Here is a 12,173-nt window from a genome sequence, read left to right on the forward strand (position 1 = left end):
TAAAACGGTGCTAAGGGAACAAATCTAGTAGCACAGAGCTCCTCCCAACAATTTCTTTTTCATTGTAAATGGAAATCACAAAATTTTCATCCCCAAATTTAGTTAAATTGAGAAAGCGTTTGAAAAAAGAGAGTAAACGACATGTTCCCTCCTAAGGTTTCGCGAAATGGCAAGGGTCCACCCTTGGTTTCATAAATTTCAGATTCTCACTCTTAAATTAACAAAAAAATTGTTTAATGTAATGGACAAAGAGTAAAGTGATTATTTGCATTGCATTAAATATGAAATGAAAATGAAAATTTTAAATTAACCCTCCACATCTCAAACTGCTCTCACAAGCACCCTCTCTCTAAAACTTTTTCTCTTCTGCCGCTTCTTTCTCCCTCCCTCACCACATCCTCCCATTTCTCACCCTAACCAATATCCATGCTCCTCTCTCCCTCCCTAACCCTTAACCAAACCCTGATCTCCTCTTCAGCACCGTGGGGAGGCCTTGTGGTGGCCAGATTTGGAACTTTGCTTGGGCCAAATGGTTGCTTCTAGGCCCTCGCGGTAGCCAGATTTTGACCGCCATGTTAAGGCCTTGTGGCGATTGGAAATCACCCTCGACACCACCATTAGCATCATCGGCATCCCTTTACCAAAACCCCCAACACCTCATACCATAATTGCCCGTCGATCACCACCCATAGTTTTGTGTGATTGTCCTAGAGTTTGGGGTCGTTTTTTCACTTGTTCTTGGAATTGAGTTGTAGTTTGTGTTAATTTGGAGTTGATTGTCGATTTATAGTGTGATTTTTTGTTCATTTGATTGATTTGTAGTTATTTCCCTAGCTATTTTCCTCGTCGTCGGCCTCTGCTAACCTTGCCACTGCCCACATCCACCACATGTTCAACCAATTGCCCTAACCAGCACCCAGGCCCTGCGTGCACAAGCAGCCCACACACAACACACCCAGCGCATACAGGTGGCTGGCTGGCGGTGGCGACAGTGGCTAGGTGGCGGCAATGGCTAGGTGGTGGTGGCAGTGATAGTGGCAGTTACTAGGTGGTTGGAGATGGGGATGATGTGAAGGTTGAAGAAGAGGGTGTCATTGAAATAAATTTGAAAGTAAGATGATTATTTTCTAACTCTACTAATTTGAGGGTTAAAAAATAATTTATTAATTTATTTGTCAAGGGCAATATGGTAACAATAATACTATACTTACAAAGAAATCTTACAAAGATTTGCATACAAAGTGAGGTGGCAAAAAATGAATGGAAGAGTGAAACAAAAAGTCAAACTTATTAAATTCACTATTCCATTCATTTTTTGACACATCACTTTGTATGGAGATCTTTGTAAAATTTCTTTGTAAGTGTAGTATTACTCATATGGTAATAACACTGTCAGAACCTAAAAATCACTAATGATATTGCTTTAAGGGTGGGCATTTGAAATTTATGAAACCAACGGTGAGAACTTGTTTTTTCGCAAAACGTTGGGTAGGAACATGTTGTTTACTCAGAAAAAAAAAAAAAAAAAAAAAAAAAGAAGGTGGGAAATGACTATTTTATTACATGACATGTCACTAAAGAAAACATGGTACAAAGAAGATTGTACATTTGTAAACATATTTAATCAACTTCCGAGAATAAGTTGATTAAAAGTTAATAATTACCCGAAAATTTTGAGTTTAAAAAACTATAGGATGAGTAAAGATTTTCACTCCTTTAATATAAGATGTAACTTTAAAAGATAAGTGTCGTAATTGTTAATTTGGGGGGTTGGGGTTCACAAATTTCTTGTCTTTTGACTGACTTGAAGGATGGTGGTGGTACTTATAAGACGTGCACAACTGCACTTTCGTTTCATCTTGCCAACTTGTACATTATCCAAACTCCAAGCTCTTCTCTGCAACTATTTAATAAAATATAGCAAATTATTATGCACACTTTGCATTCATATTCTAATGAAATATTAAAGATTATTCCATTTTATGAATTATTGAAAACTTTACTAGCATGAATGTTCAGGGAAGTCAATATTTGCTTAATTGCTTCTTTGCACCAACCAAATCACACAAGAATGTTTGCCCATTGTGTTGCTTCCACAAAAGTAGTTAGACTTCAATATTTTAACATATACTCATACAATTTGGGTCACTCAATTTTTTTTTTTTTTTTTTTTAACTAAGGGTGTTCGGACCAGTTTGCACGTATCTCAACTAATCTCTCGGGACCCTGAAACTACTGACGGGGTAAGAGCTCTAGAGGCCACCCCTATTAACAACAGTGCAGAATCGAACTCGCGAGATTATGTTAGATCTTCCTCTTGCTCTTTTACCATCAAGAGAACTCAAACTTAGGAGACCATGTTAGATCTTTCTTTGCTCTTTTACTATCAGGTCGCTCAATGGTGGTTCAAATTTATTGTTTTGATGTAAATGCTTTTCTTTTATCTTCTAAAAAATAGATTTGTGCTTTAAACTAAAATTATATATGGGTAATATATTTTTCAACATGCATTTTTAAGAATACTAAAAAAATTAAAATTTTAAATATATCAATATTCTTTATGTATAAAATATTATTTATTTCCTTTTTCTTTTTAATCTTTACATGACATATGTTAACCTCATACTAAGATATTTGCGAGCCTTAATATTTATTGGTATTAGGGTGTTTGAATTTGCTATTCTAGTGTTTGATCTTCTGTAAGTTACAAGTTACAGCAGTTTTCTACTCAAGTAATTGCTTAATTAAAGAAATTGATTAAAATTGTATATATCCTAAAACGAAGACAAGATAGGCTTTGATCGGAAAATAATATGACAAGCTTTTTATAGCCAATCAAAGGAATAGATTCTATGGCTGAAGGACAGATGGTTTCTTATTATTGTTGGGAATCTAGCGTAAGAAAAGCCAACCACTTTACAACCAAGACCGTAGTTAAAGGATTCTCATGTGAAAAATCATCCGTGTTTGTTTAAGTTTTTAAACCCTATCCTATCCTATCATCCAATTCAATCTAGTAAAATCTATATTTGTTTTAATATTGATTATTAAATTCAAAATCCAATCATATTATATTAAACTCAAAACATTTAATAATTACTTTTCTCAATAAAAGTTTATAAATTAACAAAAATACTCTCACCTACACAACTATTGCTGGCAGCCGACCACCACCGTTAGACGGTGGTCGGAAGTCACCAGAATGGCACACAATCGGATGTATTTGGCTGATCGTGCACTGATATGGCCGTTTCCAGCCAAATCCACCATGGATATGGCCAGAAACAACTAGATCTATTGTCAAAGATGGATCTGGCTAGAAACGGTTAGATCTGCAGCTAATCATCGTTGATAGCCAAATGACGGCCAGACAGATTTTCTAGCCGTTGTTTGGATCCGGCCGTCAACGGCTAGATCTTTGGCCGTAGATCTAGCCGAAAAAGGTTAGATCGACGCACAACCAACTAGATCCAATCGGTTGTGAGCCATTCCAGTGATTTCTAGCCCTCGTCCGATGGTGGTGGTCGACTATAGTTGGGTGAGTGTTTTTGTTAATTTATAAACTTTTTATTGTGGGGGGTGCTTAATTAAATTAACAAATATAGGGGGTTAAAAAATAATCTAAATATTTTCAGAAAATATTTTTCAAAAATGTATCAAACACATTCTCAGAATCTTATCCTATTTGATTAAATCCTATTAAGAATAGAATATTATTCTAAAAATGTAAACAAACGCAGCTTTTTTCCAAAAATTATAATTTAGAAGGAAATACTAAGAAATATTTGAATATATTATGTTATATTCTTTTTAGCAGAGGGAAATAAATTTTCTTCGGGAGGCCAAGGCAAAGATCAAACTTCATACAGAGAATTTCTAAATATATTATATTATGTTCTCTATTGTTATGCCTAAAAAGTCAGGGCTAACATAAGCTTACGTCAGTAAGCACCAATCAGAGTTTAGGAAGGCTTTGTACCGTCTAGGAGTTGCCACGTCGCTCTATGACAGAAAGAGTATGGCTATCACCAACTTGGCAGATTCAGGTTTCGTCTATGAGTGAATGAGGGTCGCACACTTATCCAAGCCCCAAGTAATTTGAGGATATTTCCCAAGTTATCAGCCAATGGGACGCAAGGAAGGACTTGCACGACAACTATCCACTTGTAGATTTATAATCATTACCTTGAATTCCTCAACTATAAATAGAGGACTCCCCCTTTCACTTTTGGGATTCTGATATGGAACCCGCATTCTAATTAAATCTTTATTTCTAAAGCAAAGACAACCTAAGAGAAAAAGACTGACTTAATATTCAATTTGAATATTCAGTTATTGTACCTCTATTCGCTATATGCGACCTCCTATAATCTCTCATAAATAAAATAGTAGTGGATGTAGGACTCGCTTTAAGCATCCAAACCATTTTAAAAATCATCTTTCATTTATTATTCGATCTTTGCATTTGCTTATCATAATTATTCACATGTAATTTCTAAAAGCTGCTTAACACTTTGCACGTGCGAGTTGTTGGTGTCAAAATCAAGCATCAACAGTTTGACGCTAGAAGGAGGGCTTGATTTAGTATCCACTCTTCATCAGGAATCTCTGATCAATCAGTTCTATTCACGAACAAATGGCTCGTGGTCTTGAAGTCGAGCGAGCTAACACCAGCAACGAGGAGATCCCCCGGGTACAGGATGATACTTCTCCTAAAGTACCTCCAATCCCGCAAGGTACCATGACGAATATTCCCTCGAGCTCACAACTCGACCTAGCTGTGATGAATTACCTAGAGAGGTTCAACAATACTCTCCAAACGGTCAGTCAAAGGCTAGATCGTTTGGATAAGGTTGTACCGCCCAATTCCGATAAAGCGATGCTGCCACCGAAGACGTTTGTAGGTCGCGCTAAAGCGCGAAAACGGGTGAAAAGCCATGTCACGCGCACTACAACGTGTAAAGATAAGGGGAAACATGTGGTCGACAATGGGCCAAAGGGCTCCAAGGGAGCATCGAATACCGGTCGTGAAACAGGTAGAATACCTGTGGCTTTGCGACTTGGTGGTATGTCTCATCATAAGCCATCCAACGCCACATTGCATGGGCACCACCCCCACAAGAGTGCAAAACAAGGAGATTCTCATTATCGCCGGCGTGATAGTTCTGACCATCTTTGCGAGGGAAATGCCCACCATCCGCAAGTCGGTTCTGACCACCGCAAAGGACAGGATAGCTCCCTTGGCCATTCAGTGCCTCCACATGGCTCCAACCAGCGTCTGTCAAGGTATGTTAGAGGATCCGACTGAGGTGAGGAAGAGTCCGACCTGCGATATTTCCTCAACCGCAATCATGGGGGCGAACCCACGTCGCGGAAAGTGATCCCTAGATAGCTCTGCTTTCTTAGATTGAGGAGTTACAGCAAGCTCTGGATCAAATTAGAGCTCAGCAAAATGAGCAAGGGCAGGTCGTTGAGACGTCTCTCTTTTCTCCAATAGTACTGACTGCTCCTCTCCCGTCAAGATTTAGAATGCCTGACATGGGAGCGTTCGATGAGAATTTTGATTTGTAAGATCATCTTATGAGTTTAATGACCTCATGGAGCTTCACCAAGTTTCCAACTTAGCTAAATGTCGCTACTTAGCAGTGACTCTGACTGCCCATGCCAAGCACTAGTTTAGATCGCTTCCACTAGGATCTATTAATTCGTGGCAACAGATGAGTTCATTATTTCTGAGACACTTTTAGGTTAATAGGAAGTGCTCAATGCCGTTAAGCTATCTGAGCAACATACGAAAGGAGAGGAATGAGTCCCTCTAGTCCTATATTGATAGGTTCCACAGGGAGCTGAATAAGGTGGCTAATACACCCGAAGATTCAGTTCAGACTCTTATTATTATGGGAGTTCGCACGCAAACAGACCTGTGGAAAAAGCTGCAGTCTGAGGATGATATTTTCCTCACCTGTTTCTACAACCTCATTGAGAAATATCTCAAGATTGAAAATTTAATGGCCGCCTTGAACCGCCACGACCTCGGTCTTTCGACTAGCGCTCCTAGTCAGAGGGAGAAAAATCGGGGGGAGGGTAGTAGAAAGCCTGATCGCAAATGGGCTAATGATGATCAGAGAAAGTGAAAGAAGCAGCGATTTGAGCCCAAGAAGTCTTATGCCTAGGTCCCTTGTCGTGATCGCGACAAGAATCAGTATACTCCGCTGAATGCATCGGTATCAGCTATTTTGGATAAATCAGAATAAGCTAATCTGCTCGGAGAGTTAGTGCCTATGAATAATCCTCATTCAGCTAGAAATAGCAAGAAGTATTACCGTTATCATCGAGATAATGGGCACCATATTGATGAGTGTCGAGCCTTTAAGTAGGTAATTAAAGACCTCATTAAAAAGGGATACTTCAAAGAGTATGTTGATGGTCCAACTCCTACTCGGGAGAAGGATCAAGGGGACCAGGGGAAGAAGAGCCGTGGTCACAAGGGCCTCCATTTTGTTGGAACTATATTTGGAGGGTCGCACCTTGCTGGGAATTCTTGAAATGCTTGGGAGAAGTATGCTTGAGAAGCTTTCCATGACCCCATGAGTGTCATGAGCATAACGTCGTGATCTACAAAGGTGCGCAGAGAGGAGAAGATTACCTTCTTAAAAAAAGACGCAGTACGATTACATCACTCCCATGAAGATGCACTTGTTATCGTTCCTGAAATAGGTTGGTGTGAAGTCCACATGATGTTAGTGGATAATGGTAGTGCCGTGAATATCCTATTTCAGCTACTATTTGAGAAAATGCAATTGGATAGGGCAGATCTAAAGCTTGCCTCTATCCCAACTCTATGGTTTTACAAGGGATCATCTGATTCTCAAAGGAACAATTGCACTTCCTGTCACTTTGGGTGAGACCCACGAAGTGACTAAGATGACATAGTTTTTGGTAGTAGACTGCCCGTCCACTTTCAATGGCATATTGGGATGACCTCTACTTCGGAACTTCAAAGCTAGGACCTTCATCTATCATCTGAAGACGAAATTTCAACACACCGACAGGGTGCGGGGAAGTTAAGGGTTCTTAGAGTGAATCTCATGACTGCTATGTAGGAGCAATGCAAATGGCGTGCAAAGGGAAAGAGAAGCCAGTCGACATTCCCGAGTAAGCTATGGTGATTAGTAGGATCAAACCATATCCAAGTCCAATGGAAGACAGTATATATCCTCATGTTCAAGAGAAGTATTCCCACGGTGGGCCTGTTGAGACTTTATTCGAGGTACCAGTCGACTAGAGTGAGTCGACCCAACCCGTGTATTGAGAATTGAAAGTAATCTCACCCCTCAGCTCACTGCGGATCTAACGAGTTTCCTCGAACAAAATATTGATGTTTTCGCGTGGACTCATGCTGACATGGTCACGATCAACCCGAATGTAATATGTCATGCGCTTAACATCAACAGTGAGATTAGGCTAGTTCGTTAGAGAAAAGAGAACTAGTGACCCAGAGCATTATGCTGTTCTTAAGGTTGATGTGGATAAGTTCCTCTCAATTAGGTTCATTCAGGAGGCTCATTACCTGAGTTAGTTCACTAATCCTATTTTGGTGAGGAAACCTAACGGCAAATGGCAAACTTGTATTGATTTCACTAATCTCAACAAAGATTGTCTGAAGGACAGTTTTCCTTTGCCTATAATCGATCAGCTCATTGATGCCACTTTTGGGCAGGAGTTGTTAAGCTTTATGGATGCCTACTCGTGGTATAATCAGATCCCGATGTATGTGTTTGAGGAGGAGTATACCTCATTCGTCACAAATCGAGGGCTATACTGTTATAAAGTCATGCGCTTCGGTTTGAAAAACGTTAGGGCAACCCATCAACATTTGGTTAACTGTATGTTTTCCAAGCAGATCGAGAAATCAATGGAAGTCTATGTCGATGACATGCTGGTCAAGTCGCATGTCGCTTCAGGTCACATAGTCAATCTCACAAAGATGTTCGACACACTTTAGAGATATAAAATGAAACTTAATCCTCTTAAGTGTTCATTCGGAGTATCCTCAGGGAAATTCCTGGGGTATATGGTTAACCATCGAAGAATTGAAGTCAACCCCAAAAAGATCTAAGCTATCTTAGATATGAAGAGTCTCGCCAACCGAAAGCAAGTTCAGAGCTTAAATGGAAGGACAGTGGCTCTCAGTCACTTCATATCAAGAGCGACAGATCGTTGTTTGCCATTTTTAATATACTTAAGGCCAACAAGAGGTTTGAATGGACTTCAGAATGTAAGCAAGCCTTCTAGAGTATAAAAGAGCATCTTGGAAAGCCACTTCTCCTGTCCAAGCCACTTCCCAAGGAAATCTTATTTCTTTACCTGTCTGTCTCTCAGTATACAGTCAGTGTAGCTCTCATTCGGGAAGAAGACAGAATTCAGTGGCTAGTATATTACACGAGCAAGCGACTACTGGACTCTGAGACACGGTTTCCAGAGATGAAATGATTAGCTTTTGCCCTGCTGATCGCTTCCAGGAAGCTGGGACCTTATTTCCATGCTCACACAATCCATGTATTAACTAGTTACCCACTTGATCCAAATCCAACCAATTTGCAACAACAAACAACACAATAATATGCCCTAAACTCAAGCTTAAATTCGGCCTAACTCAAATGGAGGCAATGTCACACTTACTTGCAATTTTAGGTGAAGACAAGAATGAACACTTCAAGCATAAAGCAATTCTCCACCAACTTGAATCGATTCACCACCAAATCTCCTTGCCAAGACTTGGATAAAGAAATCTCAATAAGAACACAAAGTTCTCTCAATGGTTAAACAAGTGTTTTTGATATTTCATGAACTAACTTTACAAGGAGAATAGTTGCCTTTATATAGGCAATTACAAGGTTAAAAGGTAATCAACAAATACAATACAAGAAAATGAAAATTAATAAATATTACACAAAAATTACAAGCCTTCCATTCAAAAAATAAGGCCATACCCATTTAATGCAAAAAGGGACATGATTCTAATTCTAGGGTTCATGTCTTTAACCACCCCATTAGTTGAAAAAACTCACTTTATTAGCCCAAAACTTGATCAATGATCCTAATCAAGTCTACTAATGAGGGTGTAAGAGATTGGGCCTTGAAGATCTTGCAATTGGATCCAATAAGGGTTTAAGTGGACTTTCCCCTTGGAATGAGAATTGGCCGAATGGGTGCACTTCAACACTTGGGCTTCTCTCTTGGTGGACTTGAGCTTCCTTTGTTGGGCTTGGACTTGGAATGGGTTGGGCCGAAGTGCTTGGGCTCTCTCTCCCCTTGGAACTTGCTTGGGCCGAATCTCCTCCAATGCTTTCCACACTCCACAATCCAAGTGTTTTAGGACTTGGAATGAAATTCTTTGATTCAACCGAATTAGCAAGTGTTTTAGGACTTGTAATTCCTTGTCCACTCATATTTACAAGTGTTTTAGGAATTGTAAACATTGATTAAGTAGGCAATGGAACTAAGTCAATTCGATCTACATTATAGACCAAAAACAACAATCAAAGGGCAGGCTGTTGCTGATTTTATTTCAGAGTTTTCTCATCAGCCAGATCGGGGATCCGAACAGCCAGCCAACAACATTGTCTAGGAAACTATTCAAAACTTGTCAACCTGGAGCCTCTATGTTGATGGGTCTTCGAACAGGAGAAGAGTCGGAGCTGGCTTTCTACTCATCAGTCCCGAAGGGACTTGTATTTATGGAGTCTTTAGGGGTTCAAAACTACGAATAATGAGGCTGAATATGAGGCGTTATTTGTGGTCTATGACTAGCAAGAGAAATGGGGTCAGATATGATCAACATTAATAGCGATTCCCAACTGGTTGTCAATCAGATTTTAGGAGAATATCAAGCCAAAGAAAAGAATATGATCAGTTATTTGAAGAAAGCTAAGGTCGCGCTCAAGCCCTTCAAACATTATACGATCAAGCAAATCCCAAGAGACAGTAACTCTATCGTGGATGTTTTGGCAAAGATAGCCTTATCGCTGGATTCTGATACTCTAGACATTATTCCTGTTTGATACATTGAGGTTCCCAGCATCAGCTCGTTTGAGCAGACCGTAGCTACAACCGAATCTATTTCCTGGATGACTCTGATTATTCAGTATCTCCGAGATAGGATTTTGCTCGATAGCAAGACTAAGGCAAGACTCTTGCGAACTCCAGCTACCCGTTACACTCTCATCGGAGATCAATTGTATAAGCGAGAGTTTAGCACTCCCCTCATCCGATGTGTGACGAATGATGAAACATACTATATCATGAGAGAGATACATGAAATGATCTATGGTAATCACACTATTGCATGATCTCTCGCCAATAAAACTATCAGTCAGGGATATTATTGGCCCTTACTTCATGAAGACGCCTTCAACTTTGTGAAGAAGTGTGATAAGTGCCAGAGATTCGCGAACATCCCACGAGCTCCTTCCCACCAGTTAATGACGATGACTAGTCCCTGGTCATTCTCTCTGTGGGGAATTGATCTCATCAGGTCCATGCCAACTAGTAGAGAGGGCATTAAGTATGCAGTGGTCGCTGTGGATTATTTCACTAAGTAGGTCGAGGTCGAGATCGAGGTCGAGGCAGAGCCTTTAGCCGTGATCACTACAAAGAAGCTCAAAGACTTCACTACAAAGAAGCTCAAAGACTTCGTCTTCAAGAATATAGTATGCCGCTATGAGATTCCTCATACAGTCATCTTTGATAATGGGAAGCAGTTCAACAATAAGGAATTCAAGCCGTTTTGTGAAGAGTTGAGGATTCATAAGAAATTTGCCTCAGTAGCAAGACCGTAGGCTAATGGTCAGGTTAAAGTTGTCAATTAGACTATCACCTTGAAGGCCAAGCTTGGCGCAGCCAAGGGCAATTGGGCTGATGATCTCCCAGAAGTTCTATTGGCATATAAAACAACTTCGAGAACATCTACTTTATAAACACTCTTCTCGCTAGCATATGGCTGCGAGGCAATGGTTTCGGTGGAAGTAGGTGTTAGTGTATGCCCTAGGAACCAATCGTGTCGTCGGTTCCAAGGCATTATGTTTTGTATATATATGTGAATATATATAGTTTGTATATACATTTTATCTTATCAATAGAAGAAAGTGTTCTTATTTCACATGTGGTTTATTGCTTCATTTATATATATGTATTACATGTGAAATGTCCGGATGATACAAATCTTTAGAAGATCAAAATCATCAAAGTATTCCCTACATAGGTAATATTAATTGGGCAATAATATTACATAGTAGGCATGCTGAATGCCTCCGTAGAATATCATGTGATGGTATTGGTGTGGGTGATTATAAAAGTTATATCACTAGGGCATTAGCATGGATACGCGGTTAGTGAACTGTTTATCGAATATGGCCATTTATGATGAATCACATGGACATTTAAAATGTAGTCAATGATTTATCATAAGATCGTACTAGTGTATTATTAATCCTTAGACCTGAGATATCACGGTTGGATTCTGCATAAACGCATATGGTTCATATGGTGTATAAACATGAGGCTAATCATGCCATGTGTTAATAAGCCGATTTGGCCATGTGTTGTTTATGTGTGAGGACAAGTGATAGTCAAGATGGGATCCGTTGACTTGGTATAGATTGATATCAAGTTCCAAGACAAATGTCAAGATACATTGGAAAAGGGAAATCTCCGGCTGGGGTATATAAAATGTTACATGAAAGGTTGTTTCATGGTGACACGTTCCATATGTATTGAATTAAAATTAAGATAAGGATTTTGACATACCATGAATCCGTTCTTAATTGGGATTAGACAACGGAAGGATTTGATTATACGTGTATGATTGTAAAAGGTTTGTTGGAGTATATCTTCATTGTGACTTAGGGGTTATAGAGCATTGCTAGATGCCTACCATAATCAGTGGGAGTTTTATTCATAAAGAGTTATGACAAAACATATCGAAATAAACTGTGATATTAGGCCTATGGCTAGGCCATAGTGAACCTAAGAGGTCACACATAAAAACTAAGGAGAGTGGAGAAATAGCCAAAGAGAGTTGATCATCCAAGGTTGGCTAGCACCTACCAAGGGTAATAAAGTTATTTATATTAAACATTTTCTTTGTATTAAATTGGATTTTACAAGGGGTT

Source organism: Pistacia vera, unplaced genomic scaffold, assembly GCF_008641045.1.
Source record: "Pistacia vera cultivar Batoury unplaced genomic scaffold, PisVer_v2 Contig678, whole genome shotgun sequence".
In the NCBI taxonomy this organism is placed as follows: domain Eukaryota; kingdom Viridiplantae; phylum Streptophyta; class Magnoliopsida; order Sapindales; family Anacardiaceae; genus Pistacia; species Pistacia vera.